The sequence below is a fragment of the Cynocephalus volans genome, chromosome 15 (genome assembly GCF_027409185.1).
Source record: "Cynocephalus volans isolate mCynVol1 chromosome 15, mCynVol1.pri, whole genome shotgun sequence".
NCBI lineage: Eukaryota > Metazoa > Chordata > Mammalia > Dermoptera > Cynocephalidae > Cynocephalus > Cynocephalus volans.
Window position 1 is genome coordinate 10,641,617 of NC_084474.1, and position 20,934 is coordinate 10,662,550.

General features: G+C 40.3%; 1 pseudogene; it reads right to left on the reverse strand.

Moving 5' to 3' along the window:
- Positions 1-19,807: 19,807 nt before the first annotated feature.
- Positions 19,808-20,357, reverse strand: LOC134364085 (large ribosomal subunit protein uL22-like; annotated as a pseudogene).
- Between the last annotated feature and the right edge of the window lie 577 nt (positions 20,358-20,934).

The window sequence follows — 20,934 nt, forward strand, 5'->3', positions numbered from 1 at the left end:
CCCTGTTGGACTGACCTGACTCTTAACAGATTCTCTGCAAAATGAATAAATGTATGAATGAATGAAAGATACCCCAAAGGAGCCACACAGTGATAGAGGAGATTTCTAAAATGTGACAAGTTAGATTCCCTATTGTTTGTCTATTCTAGCAAACACACTGGTCCACATTAGGTGGTGACTGAGGCTCACTCAGCATTTCAGTCACATTTACGCATCCCAAATGAGTTGTTTTCTTCTAAACCTATGTATCATATTATTGGTTTTAAAGATATTTATTTTCACTATTTAAAAATAATGATAGTAATGTTCAGCAGAGGAAATTTTTATTTAGAGTTTAATGATCCCAGAAACTCATTACTTTTCTTTCTCAAAACAGGGAAACAAAACACTTCCATCTCATCCTAAATCTTTTTTACACAGCTGATATTCTCCACCACTGAATTTAGAATCAGACATTGCATGAGACATGTTGTCTTAAGTATATAAGTATATATTTAAAATACACATTTTCTGCACTATGGAGAATACTCAAGTTGATATTTTAAAGAACCAAAATACAGAAACTGAAAGGAATAAGTGTTATTTTTAAGTTGCTAGGAATCGAGTTTAAGACATTAAAAAAATCCAGTCAAAGGTGTTGATAACTTTCACATCACATGGGTAGTTCAGAAGCATTATAATTTGGCAGCATCCAAAGCAAATCTGTGTTTGTCCTTTCCCTATTGCTGCATGCTAATGTGCAGTTGGAATTGCATACTTCATCTTACTTTTTAACCAGTGTTCCAATAAGGCTAAGATTTTGCTTTGAACTGAATTTTTGTGTTTCCCCAAATTCATGTGTTGAAGCCCAATATCCAATGTGATGGTATTTTTAGGTAAGGCCTTTGGGAGGTAATTAGATCATTCTTGAGGGTAGAGGCCTCGTGAACGGGACTACTGTCCTTATAAGATTCATGATACTCTCTCTACCAAGTGAGGACACAGTGAGAAGGTAGTCGGCTGCAAACTAGGAAGAGAGCCTTCACCAGGAACTGATTTGGCTGGCACCTAGATCTTGAATCTCCCAGCCTCCAGAACTGTGAGAAATAAATGTTTGTTGTTTACATCCCCCATCCCCCATTTGTGGTACTTTTATTGTAGCAGCCTGAGTTGACTAAATAGATTTCCAAGAGCTTACTGACAGATGAGGCTCTGAAAAGGGCTTGAAAGAGGGCTCTGATGGAGCTCAGAGGAGGCTCAGAGGAGGTTCAGGGGAGGCTCAGGAGAGGCTCAGAGGAGGTTCAGGGGAGGCTCAGAGGAGGTTCAGGGGAGGCTCAGAGGAGGTTCAGAGGAGGTTCAGAGGAGGTTCAGAGGAGGTTCAGAGGAGGCTCAGAGGAGGTTCAGAGGAGGTTCAGAGGAGGTTCAGGGGAGGCTCAGAGGAGGTTCAGAGGAGGTTCAGAGGAGGTTCAGAGGAGGCTCAGAGGAGGTTCAGAGGAGGCTCAGGAGAGGCTCAGAGGTTTAGAGGAGGTTTAGAGGAGGCTCAGAGGAGGTTTAGAGGAGGTTCAGAGGAGGCTCAGAGGAGGTTCAGAGGAGGCTCAGAGGAGGTTCAGAGGAGGTTCAGGGGAGGCTCAGAGGAGGTTCAGAGGAGGTTCAGAGGAGGTTCAGGGGAGGCTCAGAGGAGGTTCAGAGGAGGTTCAGAGGAGGTTTAGAGGAGGCTCAGAGGAGGTTTAGAGGAGGTTCAGAGGAGGCTCAGAGGAGGTTCAGAGGAGGCTCAGAGGAGGTTCAGAGGAGGTTCAGGGGAGGCTCAGAGGAGGTTCAGAGGAGGTTCAGAGGAGGTTCAGAGGAGGTTCAGAGGAGGCTCAGGAGAGGCTCAGTGGAGGCTCAGAGGAGGTTCAGGGGAGGCTCAGAGGAGGTTCAGAGGAGGTTCAGAGGAGGCTCAGAGGAGGTTCAGAGGAGGCTCAGGAGAGGCTCAGAGGAGGTTCAGAGGAGGTTCAGAGGAGGTTCAGGGGAGGCTCAGGGGAGGTTCAGAGGAGGTTCAGGGGAGGCTCAGGAGAGGCTCAGAGGAGGTTCAGAGGAGGTTCAGGGGAGGCTCAGAGGAGGTTCAGAGGAGGTTTAGAGGAGGTTCAGGGGAGGTTTAGAGGAGGTTCAGGGGAGGCTCAGAGGAGGTTCAGGGGAGGTTCAGAGGAGGTTCAGGGGAGGTTTAGAGGAGGTTCAGGGGAGGCTCAGAGGAGGTTCAGAGGAGGTTCAGAGGAGGCTCAGAGGAGGTTCAGAGGAGGTTCAGAGGAGGTTCAGAGGAGGTTCAGAGGAGGCTCAGGAGAGGCTCAGGGGAGGTTCAGAGGAGGTTCAGGGGAGGCTCAGGGGAGGCTCAGAGGAGGTTCAGAGGAGGCTCAGAGGAGGTTCAGAGGAGGTTCAGAGGAGGCTCAGAGGAGTTTCAGAGGAGGCTCAGGGGAGGCTCAGTGGAGGCTCAGAGGAGGTTCAGGGGAGGCTCAGAGGAGGTTCAGAGGAGGCTCAGAGGAGGTTCAGAGGAGGTTCAGGGGAGGCTCAGGAGAGGCTCAGAGGAGGTTCAGAGGAGGTTCAGGGGAGGCTCAGAGGAGGTTCAGAGGAGGTTCAGGGGAGGCTCAGAGGAGGTTCAGGGGAGGCTCAGAGGAGGTTCAGGGGAGGCTCAGGAGAGGCTCAGAGGAGGTTCAGAGGAGGTTCAGGGGAGGCTCGGGAGGCCCAGGGGGAGGCTGGGAGGAGAGCTGGGGGGAGTGCTTAGAGGACCATTCTGTCCTTGTCTCTCTAGCACTAGATGAGTGTGACTGGTCAGGTTCTTTCTGTAGCCTGAAAGGTTTTAGCAGTTACAGGGAAATTATAAATCTGTCCTACTTACTCTGAATTATTTTGAAGGCCAAGTAAATCACTGATGTAATAAGTGCTTTGCAATCAGTAAAGCCACACACAGGAGTAAAATGTTTTGCTTGTTTTTAGGTCTATTTCTGCCCTTTCTACTTTGTGGAAGGAGATTAAATTAACAACAAAATATCCATTTAAGATAACAAGGGGGAAGGAAGAAGAGAAACAAAGTAAATACACATCTTATGTTGATTGAATTGGACGTCAACACACACAGATGTTTTTGTTTAATTCCCACTAATCAACCTCTCAGGGTTCTACTTTTCTCCTTGCTAACATAAAAGTTGGGGATGATTTCTAAAGTCCTTTCAGGTACTATGAAGAAAGGTGTCTATTAAATTTATGGATAACTTTTAATGGCAGTTCACTAAATATATACTGTCATTTCTTTGGTTAAAATATCTCCTACAAAATTATGTTTATTTAGAATTAAAATTCTGCTTTGGAATATGCATCCGTCTCTTTCCTGTCACAACCCCAGTCATTTCTCTCATGAACAGTGGGCACCCACCAAAGCCTACATAATTTTCATGACTGGTGCAGATACTTTTCTTGACCAAGCTCTACTCAGGCTGCTCTCAGCTGTCTTCTCGACTCGGCCTCAGCCTCGGCCTATGAAAACTTGAAAACTGCATGCTCTCAGCACAAATGGTTCAGTTCACCCCCAGCACTACAAGACTTGAGCAGACACTGGCATAGCTTCTAACAGCTCAAGGTCATGCTCTGAGGATGAGGACTCCAACCCCTTTAAGTTCCTGCCTGGCAAAGCTCAAAGCTTCCAAAACAATTTACTGTTTGTTCCAGCCAACACCTGAGGATAGAGCCCCTGTCTCCTTGTCTCCGTGGGAAGGTGGGAGCCTAACTTCCAGAAAGATAAGTGCCAGCTAGCAAACACAGAGGCCAAGTCACATACATTGAATCCCATTCCGATCTTTTCAACTTTTCACTTCTTTGACGCTACTGAGCCCCTGCTCACCCCCTCCCTTTAAACTACCCTGTCGCCTCTGCACAAATCCAGGTTGAATTCAGTTCATGCTGGACTCTTCCCTGTTATGATAGTTTTTACTGATTAAAATCTGTCCTTACCACTTTAACTAGTGTCCTGTTTTGTTTATCCCTTGACAGGGCCCAGCACAAAATGAAAAACACGGTCCCATTTCATGTTGTGCAAAAGGTACTAAAGTATAAAGTTTAAAGGTACTAAAATATAAAGTTTTTTTTCTTTCTTCTACCACCCTTTCTGAATTTTTTTTTCTATTTAATATTGTTCTAAGTAAGAAAAAAATTAAAATTTTGAATTCTTACCATGAATTTTACTGTTCATTTTTATATTGTACTATGCCAGTTTTAAATGCAGATACTGAAGCATTTAATTAATATGCAGAATCACTGAAATAACACAATTTGTATTTGATGGCCTATCCATGTCCATACACTTCATTCTTAACACTGCACAAAACAAACTCAACTGTTCCTATTTTGCTTCTTGATACTTGGACATTCCACCGAAGCTCTCTGCCTTGACTTACTGGTGAGTTAGGATGGACTGAAAGGAAAAGGAACTATGTGTAGCCCTGTTTCCCTTTTCTTCCATGTCATCATCTTCAGCTAATACAGGGAAGAATGCGAGCAAGAGGGGTTATGGTAGGGCATCCTGGTGATTCGTGTTTCTTAGCACGCCTTGTTTCTGCATTCTATGCAAGTTCTGGTTTGCACAACTCAGGGCTGTCAGACACACGCACCTTGTCTTCACTTTGAGCCTCTCTGAGCTGCCACGCATTGTGGGGTCACCAGAATGCTGTGCTCAGGGAATGACGTGGACTCTTTATGCCAATGGAGCTGCAAGGAAAAGCTCCATCTCCTCTGCTTATTCAAAGCTCCATCGTCCCATTGCTCTTCACTGACAAAATGGAAATTCAGAGATAAAAATCATTAATAATATTTCAAACCAATGACAGCAGAAAATTAAGCCAAGCGTGGGCTCTTCTGAGAGCAGGGCCGTGGCCATCTGCACAGGTGGTTCACCCACAAAGCGGGTTCTAGCTCCCGTCTTACCAATAGACACCATGCTTGATCATGACTGTTTGCAGGATTCCTCTAACATTTACAATACCCTCTGCTCTATTCTCTGACAGGCTTATTCATTCTTTAAATGGTGACTCTGCCCCAGAGATCATTCTTGATGTATGCAGATAGACTTACTAGTTGTTCTTCTTTTGTTCCAATAGCATTTGGAATTTTGTCCATGATGACCTCCATCACTTATAACATTGTGAAGAACTGCGCATCTATACTCAAGAATAAGCAGGAGTAAAGGTCATGTTTTATTCATGATTTTTTTCCCTTCTCCCTCCATGGATCCACTGCATATAGCAGGTACTCAAAGATTGATTGAATAATAGGCTAAGGTTTTAAAATGACAAGAAACACTAGTTAACACAAATATAAACTACAATCTTACAATCATTTGGCTCCAATCTTCAAATGAAATTCTAATCTTCATTTTTTCATTCAGCAAACATCTGTCAGCCTCTATTGTATGTGCCCTATAGAGCAGGGAAGGACAGACAAAATCCCTTTCTCATGGAGCTTACACTTGTAGTGTTTGTGTATGTGTGTGTGTGTGTGTGTGTGTGTGTGTGTGTGCACAATCAACCATAGCTAATTATGTGACATAGGTCAGTTAATGCTAACAAGAAAAATGAAAGTAGTCAGAGGATTAGGGGGTGGTGTGTGCTATTTAGATAGGGTGGAGGGAGGCCTCTGAGTACAGGCAGGAAGAAGGGAAGTCAGAGCATGCTGTCATCCTGGAGGACTGCACTCAGGTAGGGACATGTTGGATGTACTTGAGGAAGAGCTGAAGGCCTCGTGTGAAACTTTAAGGAGAAACAGGATATTTACATAGCCTCCAAAATATGTTTTCTTTATTGCAGTACTTTTACATATGTCACTAGTCTTTGATGCTTCTTCCTCGGGGAGGTGGAGCTTAATTCCTGTCTCCTTGACTGGGGGCTGGCTTCTAACAAATAGTGTATGGAAAGAGAAACATAGTGTCTTTACAGTGGAGGAACTGGCATTTCCCCTCAGAACTCTGTAGTTAATGTTCATTGTTTAATAGCAAGTTAATTGCCTATGAGGATTCTGATGCCAATCTGACCGGGTCCCCCATCTCCTATGTGAAAGCTGCTAGCAGTTTTGTCCTTTGAGTTCCTTTTTTCATCAAGATGTGTGTAGGTGAGGTTGTCCCACTTGGTTTTTGATTAGCCGTTTGAACTTTAAGACTTGTGCATTTCTTCAGCTGTGGGAAATATTTCATATTTGATTTCTTCCCTTCTCTCCATTTTTGTTGTTGTTGTTGTTGTTTGTTTGTTTCTTTTATCCTTCTGGCACTCCTACCAAAAGTATGTTAGACTTTGTGAATTTATCCTCCCTGCCTTATAAAATGTTTTCTCATATTGTCCATCTCTTTTTCTTTTTCTTTTATGTTCTTGGAGAAGTTTTGACTTTGTCCTTTTACTTTATCTTTCAGATTACTAATTTACTTTAGTCATGCCTTTTTTTTTTTTTTAACTTGGCTGATCTAATTTTTAAAAAACTTTTAAGAATATGTTTAAAACCATTTTTAAGGTCATGTTTAATAACGGATAATTTACATAGAATAAAATTTGCTCTAAAAAAATGTACAGTTTTATGAATTTTGATAAAGGCAATACGGTCATGGAACCATTGCCACAATTAAGATATGGAATAATTCCATTACCCCAGTGGCAGGTAGAGGGATGGAACCCTTGACCTTGGTGTTATCAGCACCACGCTCTAACCAACTGAGCTAACTGACTAGCTTGACAATCACATTTTAAATTAGTTTCTGTTCTTTTTTCCATAGAAAACTGTTCTTTTAAAAATGCATTGTTCTCTCAAATCAATTTGATGACTTTTTAATTAATTTTTTTTTAAAATAGTTTTTGTTTCCTAAATCACTTTAGACTTGTTAGGATCAATTGTTCTATCTGGGAATTCTCTCCCTTCCCCCTGCAGTTTTCTGGTGTGTGTTTTTCTGCCATTTGTACATCCATTTTCTCAGCATTTTCCCAGCATTTTCCCTCTTCCTCGAGTGCAAGCTGACTGCACGCAGGGTCAGTAGTGGTGCAAGCCACCTGTGAGGGGGCAAAGTGTGTTGAGGGCAGACTTAACTTTAGGGCCAGTGGGCAGGACGCAGTCAGGGGGCCTGAGGATCCCAAAGAACAAGGGAAAGCCACCTTTACTTTGGCTGTACACTTTCTTATTTTTTTTCTCTTTTATACTTGTCATGAAGGGCCAGAGGTTCTTGAGATACATGTCCCCTCTCACAGGTCTCACTCCCCATTAGAAACTTGCCTGAGTTAGTTCTTTCTTCGGAGGGCATGACTTTGGTGGAAAGGTCAGGTCTGGGCCTGCTGCTGACTGCTACACACAGGGCGTTTGGGGGGAGGTGACAGCAAGGGGTGAGTGCTCCCAATCAGTCCACCTGCTCCATGGGAGACGGTTCATTGACACGGCCCGGCGTCCCTCAGCCTCTGGGCTCAGGGTTCTCTGACTTGTGCTCCTCTTCTTTTCTCCTGTCATGTCACAAGAAACTCCTCTAGCAGTTCCTCACAAGTTCTCTTCCACTGATGCCTCTTCCTCCTTTCCCAGCACTCTTCTGGATTTCTTGTTTCTATCCTTCCCAACCCCTTTTTCTCCCTCCTTCATTGTTTCCTTCTTTTTCTTGTGTTTTCTGTCATATTTGAGGGAGTTGAGTTTGGAGAGGAATTGGACAATGTTCTCAGTCCACTTTCTTAGTCCTGTCCTTCTTATTCAGTTGTCCCTCGATTCGTTGTACTCATTAGAGAGGCAGCGTAGGATAAAGGTTGACATCACACAGCCTGAGTTAGAACATCAGCTGTTTCTTGTATTGTCTGTGTGACCTTCAGCAAGTAGCTTTGCTTTTCAGTGCTTCCATCTGCTTATCTGTAAAATGGGATAAAAATAGTATTCACTTCTATGAAATTGTTCTAAGGGCTAAAAGTTAATATGTGCAAGTCACGTAGAACATTGCCTGGCACATATTATTTTATATAGTATGTTCTTAAAATTCAGCGAGTTCTCCATTTAACCTGATTTTTTCTTAACTTGTGCTTGGACCAGTAATTTATTTTATTTAGTTATTCTAAAGGTGAAAAAAATTATTTGTATAAAGATAGTTGCATAATGTATTATTAACAACTAGAAACAACTCTAATGTATAATACTTATGGAATGAATAAGTAAACCACAGAATATTTTATTGTAAATTAAAAGGCAGACGTGAAAAAAGCAGATTCATGGAAAATTTTGTGTTAAAAAAAACAAGAAAAAGTAGAATACGTAATAGTATTTATCCATTGATTTTGTATATAACTTTTGAGTGTTTAAAGATTAGAATCAGAAAAGTTATAGTTGACCATTTTTTAACTTGGTAGATTATTATTTTAAAGGTGAAGATGTAGAAAGGAAAAATTGTAACTTAACAACCAGGTCAGTTTTAAGATGCCTGTAAGCTCTTCCAGTCACAGAGACAGACAATGTTTGTTCTCAAGTAGACTGCCTGGAAGCAAAACCTCAAATACCACAGTTGCCACTGGGACCCACCCTAGTCTAAGAAAACAATTCCAAGACACTCTGTTTTCCTTAAATGAAATAGCTCTTTGTGTTTCAACCTTTTGAAGGCAGCCCAACCCACCTATATTATACCCCCACAGCAAGAGTCAGAGTTTCTAGCAAGATTTTTCCAATGAAGAACAAAGGTTTATTGAAGCTTAGACAACAGTATTCCAAAGAAGTCTGGAGAAAATGGCTCATATTAAACAATAGGCACTATACTGTTAAATTAAGATAGAAATTAGAGTATCAGTGGTGAAAAATATTTTAGGTTTTCTTTTAGGACTTGTATTGGAATAGGTTGGGTGAAATATTTTAGATAGTGCTTATTTCCTTCTTGTATGATTTAGAATTAGAAAACCAGCAAGGTATCTTTAAAAATGTGGTCAGAGCAAAGAGAGCTACGGATTTAACATGTATGATTGAAATAAAATACACTGTTTTACCAGTTACATTTTGGAGATTTTACAATTTTACCATCTAAAAATCACCTGCATTAAAATATTTTTAAAAGTATGATAATCTTCAATGCTAGTAATGAGGTACAAAGCACATTTATATACTGTTACCTTTTAAAAATTAATTTGTAAACTAATTTATCAATTATAAAAATAGTGTTAAGCTTATTTGTCATTAATATGTTGCTTAATGTTTACCTTTTAAACATGTGAACAAGATATTTAAGTTTAATTTTTTCCTTTTAGCACATCAAACTTTATATAATAATACAGTTAAACCCTAATTTGTATACCTTTTAAAATTACATTGGGAAAGATACACTACATTCCTTAACAATGTCCTTCTGGTATCTTATTTGCTAACAAATTAAAAGAAAAAAATGAAATGTGACAGCTGAGAAATACGAAAGAGTCTGTTTACTGGAAACTAGTTTACAGCCTGAGTTAAAATAGTGAGACGAGGAGACTTCTGGCAGACATGTAGGAGGTGTTTACGTTTTGATGGCAGTTTAATAATTTGCTGATTGCATTATAATCACAGCAATATTGCATTTTAATCACATGTATACATTTGGTTAACCAAATTAATGCTTTCAAATCACAATTTGATTTTTGCTAATATATAACCAGTTCTTTTTCTGTCCGTGCTCCAATAAGGATAATAATCAGCAGGCATGGTTTTGAATCAATTCTTTTTGGTAAACTCCCTAGCCACATTCTGTTTCTTGCCTACTAAAGACATCATCTTTCAGGTGAATGTGGAATAATGAATAATGCTTCATAGGATAATGCATAATAAATTGGTAGCAAGCCTCATCTAGCATAAACCTGCAATATTCTTTGTGTGACTAAAACCCACAATTACCGGAGCAGAAAATTTCTCTGCTCTTCTCAAACTGTATGCCTTTCCTTCATGCCTGTCATGGTGCTGAGGCTGCCTGGCTTCAAGTGGGCCTGTGGCTGGATGGGTTGGTGCAGAACGGGGCCCAGAGGATCCCTTTAGGATCTGCAAACACTGATGAAAGTTTTAAATGTGCCTCTTCCCCCACTGGTGAAGCATTTACTCATTTTTAGTAGGAAAAAATATATAATGTAGCAAAAAATGATTCATAATCCCATTGCCCAGATAATCTCTGTGCCATTTTAAAAATAAACTACAAGTAATAAATGAGTGGTTGAAAATTCAAACAGTACAGAGTGATTTGAAGTGAAAAATAAATCCTTTGCATTCGTTTCCACATCATTTTCTTTCTATAAAGCCACAGTATCTTGAGGTCTTTCTAGGAGAATTTTCATGCCTTTCCTGTGAGGAGGGAGGGGGAATGCCCCTGGGATGCTGGGGGTGGGGAGGCAGTGGGTTCAAGCCCTCTGACCTCCCAGAGCTCTGGGCAGGGGACGCAGGGGACCTTGGGGAGCAGAACTGAGACTGGGGGAGGGTCTGACTTGGGTGCTGGGTGGTATGTACACATAGGGGGGTGCCTGGAAGGAGAAGGTGGTCTGATCCACCGAGAGTCATCAGGACCAAATCATCCAACCAGAGGCAGGCTGGAGAGACCAAGGGCAGAGTCACACAACTGGAGACATGGTGGTTGAAAGTCCTCAGAGGAGCCCATGAGGACGGGATGCTAGACAGTGGCTTGGTGGCACAATACTGCCTAAGTTTCCTGTGGATCCAGGAGCCAACCAGATGAAGAAAGAAATGCTGAAAACAGATGATAACAGGAGTTAACCTGAGAGTGATGGGGTTAAATCAGAAGCAATTATGTTGGCTGGCAAGATTAAATTATTGCCTCCATTGATAGGGATGGGTGTTTCAGAGGTAAGATAACGTCTATAATAGAAAAATATGATTTTAGTTTTTGACATCTGAGCTGTGACTTTCATTAATAAACTTGTTCTACTTGAATTTTTATCACTCAATCCTTATAACTTTAGACAATATTCTCATTCTTACAGATGTGGAGACTAAGGCTTAGATTGATGAATTTACCAAAGTTATACAATTAGTAAGTGGTACACCAGGTTTTGTGCTCAGAGCCCTTGAGTCCAGTTATTTTGATCATTGGGGCAGTCAGGGGATGGTTAGGAAATAGAAACCATACCAGTTCCTGTAACTGAGAGAATTTATGTAGCGACTGTTCAATAGTAACGAACAACTGAAAACTTAGTAAGGTGGACACTTGCTTTTCACAGAGGCAGCAATTTCAAAAAGCAGGCTCTTGGTCTGGGAAGTGGTTGGAATTACTAAATGTGGATGCTTGAAGAAGGGCCCCTGCCAAGCAGAGTGAGGCCTTTGAGGGAGATTGGTTCATGGACCCATTGGTCCTCTGATTCAAACTTGGGCCCAAACTTCATTTGTCATCTCACCACCATAAGCCTCAGCTTTTACTGCTCTTCCACAATGACATTTTGGGTCCCCAAGAAATAGTGTCAATTAAGTACCAATGCCTAGTATTCCCCAAAAGGCCTAGGTATTTGTCTTTTTCCAGCCACAGTAACTTCATTAAATGACGACAGGTCCCTTGGGGAAACTATCGGAAAGGACTCACAGTATACACTTGTATTAGTTTGCAGGGCCCTTTTTGAAGGGGATTTGTCTACGCTTCAGTCAAGGCACTCTGAGTTTGTGAATGGCTTAGTTATAGAACCAAGAATAAAGGCAATGATTCTCCACCGTGGTGACTTAAATCAAGATTCTGATCACAGACCTGGAGATTTTCCCATTATACAGATCAAGTAACATTTTAGTAGGCTATATCTTTCATTTGTAGGGACATCATGATCAATTAGCTACTGCCAGAGATCCCTGTGCTTTGACATTTTGATGACATTTCATCCCTTGCCCATTATAGTTAGTGTACCCACTCTGTATTTGAAAATTATGCACTGCTGGTTGACCTCTGCCATGCTGGAATCTCGTTAGAACCTTTAAATCAGGTCGTCCATTTCAAGGGTGGCATTTCCTTCCATGCTAACTGTTCTTCAGAGGACGGTCACCACAGAGCTTTCCAAGGACACTGGTGCTCCCCTCACCAAAGCATTTTTCAATGTCTTAACAGAGGGTGGGTCCTCTGAGGGAATGTAGTGGGCAGTGGTGGGTCAGGGGATAGGTATGTAGGTCACAGAGTGATACATTCCCCCTTATATATTTATTTGGGGGAAATAATAAGTCACCATTGAGTTCAAGTTTCAAGCAACCAATCAAATAAATGGTCAGAGCTACTTAACAACAGCATGACCAAACACATTAAATCTGGAATCTCTGGCAAGTGCACCCATCTCAATAAATTTAGCACCATACAGTGTTAATACTCTCTTCTTGATCTAACATCATGAGAATTCATTCGCATACAGATTCCTAAGCTTTATGCTGGCACAAATTAGAAAAATCTTACAATTATTTTGGTGTATGAACTATTTCCTCAGAATCAGACTTCATTTTTGTCCCCCTGGAGATGCTGATGTTTGACAGCTTTAGCTTTAGGTCTTGTGGCAGCAATGGGTGGCTCTGTGCTGGATCTTAAGGAAATTAGGCAATCCCTTACGTGGAGACCGCCCTAAGTGAGTTTGTTGCATGTCTTCGGGTAAGGAAAAGCTAGTCTCCTCAGAGCCAGAAGGTCAGGCTGCTTCCACTGGAAAAGGAAAGAGCACAGATTTGATGGTTAAAGAGTCCTGGCTTTGTTTGACACCCCCAGATGTCCCTTTAAAAAGTTTAGGATCCCAGTCCTTCTCAATCAATGCTATAACCCTCACTCAAGAGACATGGTGAGGCTGTGATTTCAACTTATAATTCCGCAACCTTCACAATTAAGTTTTGAATACAATCTTTGGTTACAACGCTTTAGGTCTGTAGCTGCAGAAAATAAGAAACTCTTTTAGGGTGTCAGTAGAATCTTTTTGGTTCTGTGACTGTGACTTGAGCTGAGATTTTAAATGCCTAAGCTGGTCATTTTCTTTTTGTGAGCACTCCAGGGCACTTAGAAGAAGCATTCCAGACTATGGTCTCTGCAGAATCCATTACTGCATAATGCCAAAGGCAGCAACCATTTATTTCCATAGTCATTTAATTACTATCAAATGCAGGTAATTACTTTTGATTAATTTTGTTGCTATTTTCTGTTGTTGCTACAAAAGAATATCTGAAAATGAGTAATTTATAAAGAAAATAAATTTATTTCTTATAATTCTCAAGGCTGGGAAGTCCAAGAGCACAGCACTGACATCTGGTGAGGACCGTCTTGCTGTGTCAAAACATGGCAGAGGGTATTATATGGCAAGAGGGCAAGAACAAGAGAGCCAGAGAGAGCTCACTTTTATAACAAAGCTACTCCTGTAGCAACGAACCCACTCCTGTGATAATGACATTAATCCATTCATGAGGGCGGATGGATTAAGTTTCCAATACAAGAACTTTTGGGGGACACAGTTAAATCACAGTACTTGGGATGACTAACTCCTATCGGCAAGTAGTTCAGCACCACACTCAGGCCTGAGCTCATAATAAAAGTGATCCATGTTTGAGATATACTTACTGGGACAACTCACAGCACAAATTTCTGTATTTTTTTTCAGAGCCAAGTCAGGAAACCAGACACACATAAGTTATTTCAGCAGAAGATTTAATATAGAGAATTGTTAACTGGGTATTGGAAAACTGAAAACTCAAAAAGGGGACACCCAGATAGCAGAGGTGATAACTGTAGGAAGCAGTTACTATGTCTAGGGCTGGTGGAACAAGTTGGGAGTTTTAAAATTTAGATGCTTGCAGAGAGTTCTGTGGACTTCAGAATTGTGGATCTCTGGGACTAGCACGGTGCTCAGCTGATGCTGATGCAGAGAACTGTGGGGCTGGGACCCAGGCTTCTGAGGAGCGGCAGGGGGCTGATGGCTGCTGCTGCTGTTGTATACACACACACACATATATGAGTATATATAAAATATATGTATGTGTACATATATGTAAATACTGGACTATTTTCTGCATCATTTCAAAATACATTTCAGACATCATGACACTTACCTCTAAATACTTCAGCACATATCCCCTATTCTCCTTTTTGCATTATAATTTTCCTATACCAAACATTTATATTAACTCAATAATATTTAATATCTACTCCATATTCAAATTTATTGAATTGTTCACCAAAGTTCTTAATAATTCTTTTTATTTTTAAAAATCCAGGATCCAATCAAGTTTCACTTCTTGGATTTGGTTGCCCTCTTTTAATTTAGAACAGCATCCTGGAGTATCTTTCTTTCTCTCTCTTCCTTTCTTTTTCTTTCTTCTTTCTTTCTCCTTCCTCTCTTTCTCCCTCCCCTCTCACTCTCTGCTTTTTCCCTTTTTTTTTGTCATTTATGACATCAGCATTTTGGAAGGTCCAGGCCAGTTCTTTCATTAAATGTCCCAATTTCTGGATTTGATTGTTTCCTAATGATTAAATCCAGGTTAAATATTTAGGGGAAGAATATAAAAAAGACGGTGTTGTATATTTTTTATTCTAGCAATGACTCTCAGTATCTTGAAATTATCTAAAATATAATATGATGAGAGCTATCAGTCAGATACTAAGCTAGGTGCTTCATGTTATGATTTCTGCCTCAAAATAATTCAGTAAGGCATTATTTACCCCATTTTATGTTTAAATATAATGTTAGAGATAGTTGCTGCCCAGTATCCATTCCCCTGCTCTTCCTTAGGAGCATAATTCTCATTACATTTTCAGTTGACAGTGTACCGAGTTGAAACTTAAATTTCTACCCTCTTACAGCTAGATAAGGCAATATGAGTGCACCCTGTTCACCGCGATGTGAGTAGAAGTGCTGGCTGGGACTTCTGAGAAGTCTGTTAGAGGCTGGGCTTCTGATCCTCTCTTTTCCCTTCCTGCCTTATAGACTGCAGAATTGTCTGGAGCTTCAGGTACCCTACTGAAAGATGTAAGCCACTGGTCTGAGAACTGGAGGATGGAAGAGCAGGAAGATAGCAAGTTTCAGGATCCCACATTACTGTGGAGTTTATGTGTGAATGAAATATAAGGGTACTTGAAAAAGTTCATGGAAAGATTCATATTGTCTTGTAGTTCCATTTTCCACGAACATTTTGAAGTGTCCTTGGACATGTCTACCTTGTTTAAGTCACTTTTATTTGGGGTTTTCCTTTATATATAACCAAGCATAATTGTAACTAATATAGGAGCCCAGAAAGATTAAATAAATCGCCTTGGATCGTGCAGTTTGTAAGCAGCAAAGCCAGAATTCAAACCTGAGATACAGTCTTCCTCATCATCTCATAAAATATTATGTGGCGATGAATAATAATACATGATATATTTATGTCAGTTTATTGATTCAGCTCACTTTTAACAACTCCACTGGTATAATTTGTGGTACTTAAATGACCTAGCAAAATAAAACATTACTTTATATTAGGACCTAAGCAAGATAAGAGTTTTTTAAATAAAACTTCAGACAATCTATTATCCAGATCACAGACTGCTTTAAATTTTTAAACTAGTGCCTATGTTTTAATCTCAGCAGTAAGCTTCATCTGAAACTTTCTATGAATGTGGTTCATGTACGAATAAAGCTGTAGGAAGCTCAGAATTTCTGAGCTTTTCCAAACACTGCTGTTGGTTCAGGGACAAGCTGTTGGGGGCGCTCTGTGCCTGCTTGGTTCAGGCGACGCTGGCTGGGGCATGGGCGCTACTCTGCTCAACCAGGGGCAGCTGGTGACGTGTGCTGGGGCTTCACGGCACAGGCTGAGAAAGAGGAGCTGAATGAGATGGAGAAAACTTGGTCATTCTTTTCTCCAAAGTCACCTCATGCCCATGTTTTAGGCTGGATAGATTTTTACTGATTTATTAGCTTTTATTTTATATTTTGAAAAACAGAGTCTAAATAAACATTCCAGAAAACTACATGTTAGAAAACCAGTTTCACCCAAAATGATAAAAGAAATTTGCTTTCAACCTCCCTGGGTTTGTTGTCATCTTTTTAATTTACACACTCACTTTTAAGCCATCTTAGGTATTTGATGATGTCTCAAAAATTAATATAGCAAATTATTATAATTAACATAATTACAACCTAGTACATTAACCACTGTATTTTGTTTAACACTTAAATATTTATTGGTGAGTTAGGTAATGATTAAAAATTATACCACTAGGGCTTTGATTTAATTAGTATTCTCTTGACTTGACAGGCATAGTTGCTTGGTAATAAAAATTATAAATTGAGGTTATTTAGCCATTTCAAAGAAAAGGATACTTCCTTTGGTCCAATACCATATTATGAAGTCCCTAAAAGGAGACTTCACTGTTCAGAAATTTTGTATGCTAACTCTTCAGTGTTATACACTACTTTAACACAGTAACAAAGTGTAACAACTCCGAGGCTAATTGTCAAGTCACTTGAAGATTAAGTGAGTGGAAATGAGGGAAAGAGGAATGTCATGAGAAGCCCTAGGAGGACTTGGGACATAATGTCGAGTGTCAAACTGCTGCACAACCCCAGGGGTTGATTGTCCCCCCAGGGTCAGTTGGGGGATATGATTGTCCCTGGCTTGGGTGACCAAATGGTAAGCTACCTAACCTGGTACACTTTCGAGAAATGGGGACCCTACATGTTATTGTCTAATGGTTAAAATATCAATTTATTGACCAACACATTAGTGTTATTCAATGTAATAAAACAAATACACTAAAAATTCTTTTCAAATACAAATTCTTTCTAAAAAATAAAAATATAATATATGTGTGTATGTGAAATAACAATTTCAAAGTATCCTATATTGATTATCTGATCATTAAAATGACATAAGCAGGATCATTATTTTTGGTATATATTCAAATACTTTAATCAGTTTTTTAGACTTTAAAAAGATACCATGGCACTGGTATTTTTCTGAAACTATTTTTTTCAATGTAGTTATTTTAAATTTTTAAAAATAAAATTGCCTGCAGTCATTTTCAAAAATGTTCCATTTGGCGCTAATAAGGTTGAAACTATTGATGCTTTCCACTGACTTCTGTATATGGACCATGATACTTTAAAGAAAATTTTCTACAGATGTTGAATCATTAGTAAGCATATAGTAAATTCTGCCAAGTGGAAGATAATTTGTTTTGGGATGACAAAACGTTTTTGGTGGAGTGCAGAGGCATGGTAAAAATAGTGATCTTGCTCAGTTAAGAAAACTGTGGAGCAGAAACAACATGGGTTTGGTTGTGGTGCAGACATAATTCACAGTTGTGTCCACACCAGCTGCAGTGTTGTTTCAATCTCTGAAGAAGCTGCAGCTGTCAAAATGCACAAGTATTTGTAAACATATGTGTTTCTGAGTGCATTTAGTTTAATCTGCAAGTGCCTGCAGGCGTCCATGAAAGGGAGGCGTTGTACTGTTACTTCTGGAAAGGGGCAGGAAAAGACACAGGTTATGGCAGAACTGACCAAATGTCAAAGTGAGCCTCTGTTCACCTCACGTGTCTCACATGCTGAGTGCACGGCAGAAGCTGGAAGTAGAGTGCAGATCTACAAACCCATTCCAGCTTATTGTAATGCAGCTATTAGTACTACTGCGTTAAAAAAAAAATTCAGGAAAAGTACCTAATTAGACAATTCCATAAGGACACATTGAGGCCTAATTCAAGACTGTTCTTGGTGCCCCAAGATACATGGTTATCCCACTTGATCAGTGCTGTTCAATAGAAATAAAATGTGAGCCAGATATGTAATATTAATTTTTTCTGGTAACCACATTAAAATTCTTTTTACATGTAGAATTAATTTTTATAATATATTTTTCCAATATATCCTAAATATTATAATTTCAAATTTAATCAACATAGCAATAGTTAATGGGATATTTCATATTCTTCCTTTTTTGTACTAAGTCCTCAAAATCTGGTGTGAATTTTACAGTTACAGCTCCTCTCTGGACTAGCCACATTTCCAGTGCTTAGTAACCACCCGTGGCTGCTGGCCACAGTATTGGAAGGTGTGACTGCAGGTGATAAAATGGCAGTGGTGAATGTTCAGTGACGTGCCTGAAACTGTGCAGCTAGTAAGAGATGAGTTGGTTTTGAGCCCAGGGTTGATGACTCCAGTGCCTAGTCCCTTCCATTCTTCTCTATAAGGGCAGCTTGATCCTCAGCCTCAGGGACACCAGGGTCCCCTTGATCAATACACCCAGGTGTCCCCTGTGGCAGAGATCTCCCTCTTTCTCCCTTTGTCGATGCCATGGCAGGATAAGTGTCTTTCGCACATGGTACCCCTTCCTGCTGAGGAACATAGAAGTCCCCTCAGAGAGTTTCATGGAGAGTGTAGAATGGAAACGGCAAGTGCTGCACCTGCTGAGGGTACAGTTTCCCTAAGCTAGGCAGGACGGGCTAATTGTGTCCCCATCTGCCCCCCAACTCCTGTGTTGAGGTTCTAACCTCTAGTACCTCAGAATGTGACTGTATCTGGAGACAAGGTCTTTAAAAAGGTAATTAAGTTAAAATGCGGTCATGAGGGTAGGCCTAATCCAATATGACTAGTGGCCTATTTATAGGATTTTGAATGTTCCCAACACAAAGAAATGGTAAATGTTGGAGGTGATGGATATGTCGATGAACTCAATTTGCTCCTTACACACTGTGTATATGTATGGACATATCACATGGTACCCCATAAATATGTGCAATTATTATGTGTCAATTAAAAAAAATTTTTTTTAAAAAAGCTGCCCAAAGATGGGGGGAAAACGGGTGATGTTATTTAAAAAAATTATGATAGTCTACATTGGCAATTGTGACGTGAGGTAAGACTATTGAGACTATTGGGAGAGCCTCTCTGGAAAGAAATTTGATAATACATTTCAAGAGTGATTTTAAAATGTTCGTGCCTAAAATGCACTCCTAGAAAAGTGTTCCAAAGTAGAGATGATTTTTATACAACGATGTTATTCAAAGTGTTATTTATAAGAGAGAAAAAATTTTAAAAACCCTATATTTCCAACAATATGGGAATCAATGTATTACGGTAGATCCTTATATTATATTAGGTAGCCATTAATGATATTTTATAAGAACGTTTGATAATACAGTCTATTATCTTGCCTGAATATTAAGAAAACAAAAAAATCCAAAAACTATAACATGAGGGTACTTCAAAAAGTTCTTGGAAAAATAGGATTGAGAATTGAAAGGTGATATGAATCTTTCCAGGAAATTTTTGAAATACCCTTGTATGCTTCAAATTTTGTATGAAAAATGAAAGGAACACACCAAAACGTTAACTTTTAGTGTTTTTATTATTTTTTATTATCCTTTACTGTATTTTCTAACTTTTTTTTATTTTTATTTTATTTTTTTTGGTTATGAATATCGGTGGGGTACAAAGCCGACCGTCACCACTCATGCCCGAGACGTGACGGCCAGAGCAGTACTGCAGCACGCCCGTGACCACGGATTGTGATGATTCTCCGTGTCCCTCGCTCAGCCACCCCCGACCTCCCTCCCCACCCCCGTTTCCCCCACTCCACTTTGTATCCCAAGGTCTCCTCTCTCCCTCTGCAAGTCCGATGCACCACTGTGGTCTTTCTTTCAGAAAATTAAAAAATAGAAAGAAGAGATGAGAACATAGACACACAGAGAAGACCACGTGAAGACACAGGGAGACGGTGGCATTTGCAAGCCACGGAGAGAGGCCTCGCGAGAAGCCAACCCTGCTGGCACCTCGACCTTGGACTTATAACCTCTGCAACTGTGAGAAAATAGATTTCTGTTGTTTATTTATTTATTCTTATCACTTTTATTTGCGTTTATTTGATACTGAATTTATTCTCGCACCGTAAGTTTTTGTTTGTTCAGTTTCTCTGGGGTATCTTTTCCTTCTGTGCAACCTCCTCTTGGGTTTAGGAACAATTTGTTCTTTTTCAGTAAGGATCATCTCGATGTGGCAGGGGGAGCTCATGTGTGGGTTAATCTGACAGTGAGCTCTGTAAGTGCCGCGGCACATTTTGGGGGCTTTGTTCACCTGGATATGCTCAATGACCAGAGCATCTACATCTAGATGCTTGAGTTTAGCGTTACTCTGCATTTTTAAGCATGTGCACAAAAATTCAGCACTCTTTTTGGACCAGTGACCCTGTGACCAGCCCCACTGTTTGGCCTGGGCAGACCTACCAACTCCACCATTGTAATGCCAGAAGAGTACACATTGCTTTTGTAAAGTGACATCTTTCAGATACTTGGTGGCTTTTTGGATATGCATACCCTTGATGGGTTGGGCAGTTTCATGGGTGTTCTTAAAGTGAACATGAAGATTTGAACCTCTTGATTTGCATAATTTTGTGGGGTTTTCTGGGTCAAGTGAACAGCGAACCATTTTCACAGATCACTGTAGGCTGCTTACTGGAAAACCAATTTCTGTTGTTTAAACCATCCAGTCTGTGGTACTTTGTTATGGCAGCCCTAGCTGACTGGCACACTAGGGTAGATGCTGATTGTTCACATGTATTTTTGGATTTCTGTCTACATTTAGGACTGTTAGACTCAGATGCCCTCATCCTGGATCAATCTGGCCTACTGACACATTTTTACTATTTGGATTTTGCTTTTCTATATTTCTTTCAGACTTTCATGATTACACCCAAAATATGAAACTGATTCTATCACACTTTCCATTATTTTTGTGGCGTCAATTACAAATACATAAATAAAAGCTATAAATCAAGCTAAAAACTGTTATAGAATATGTGTCCTATCTTCATACTTTTCCAATACTGCTGGGGGGGCCAGGTGTGGAGTTGCAGTTCTGGGCTCCTCCAAGTGCCCCCTGGGATGTGGTGATGGACAGGGTGGCCTCTCGCCTTCTGTTATCGCCCTTTCTTCTTCCAAAGCCACAGGTCGGCCACCCCTCAGGCCTGAGGGCACAAGGCCCTGGAAATGGGCACCTTGTAGCT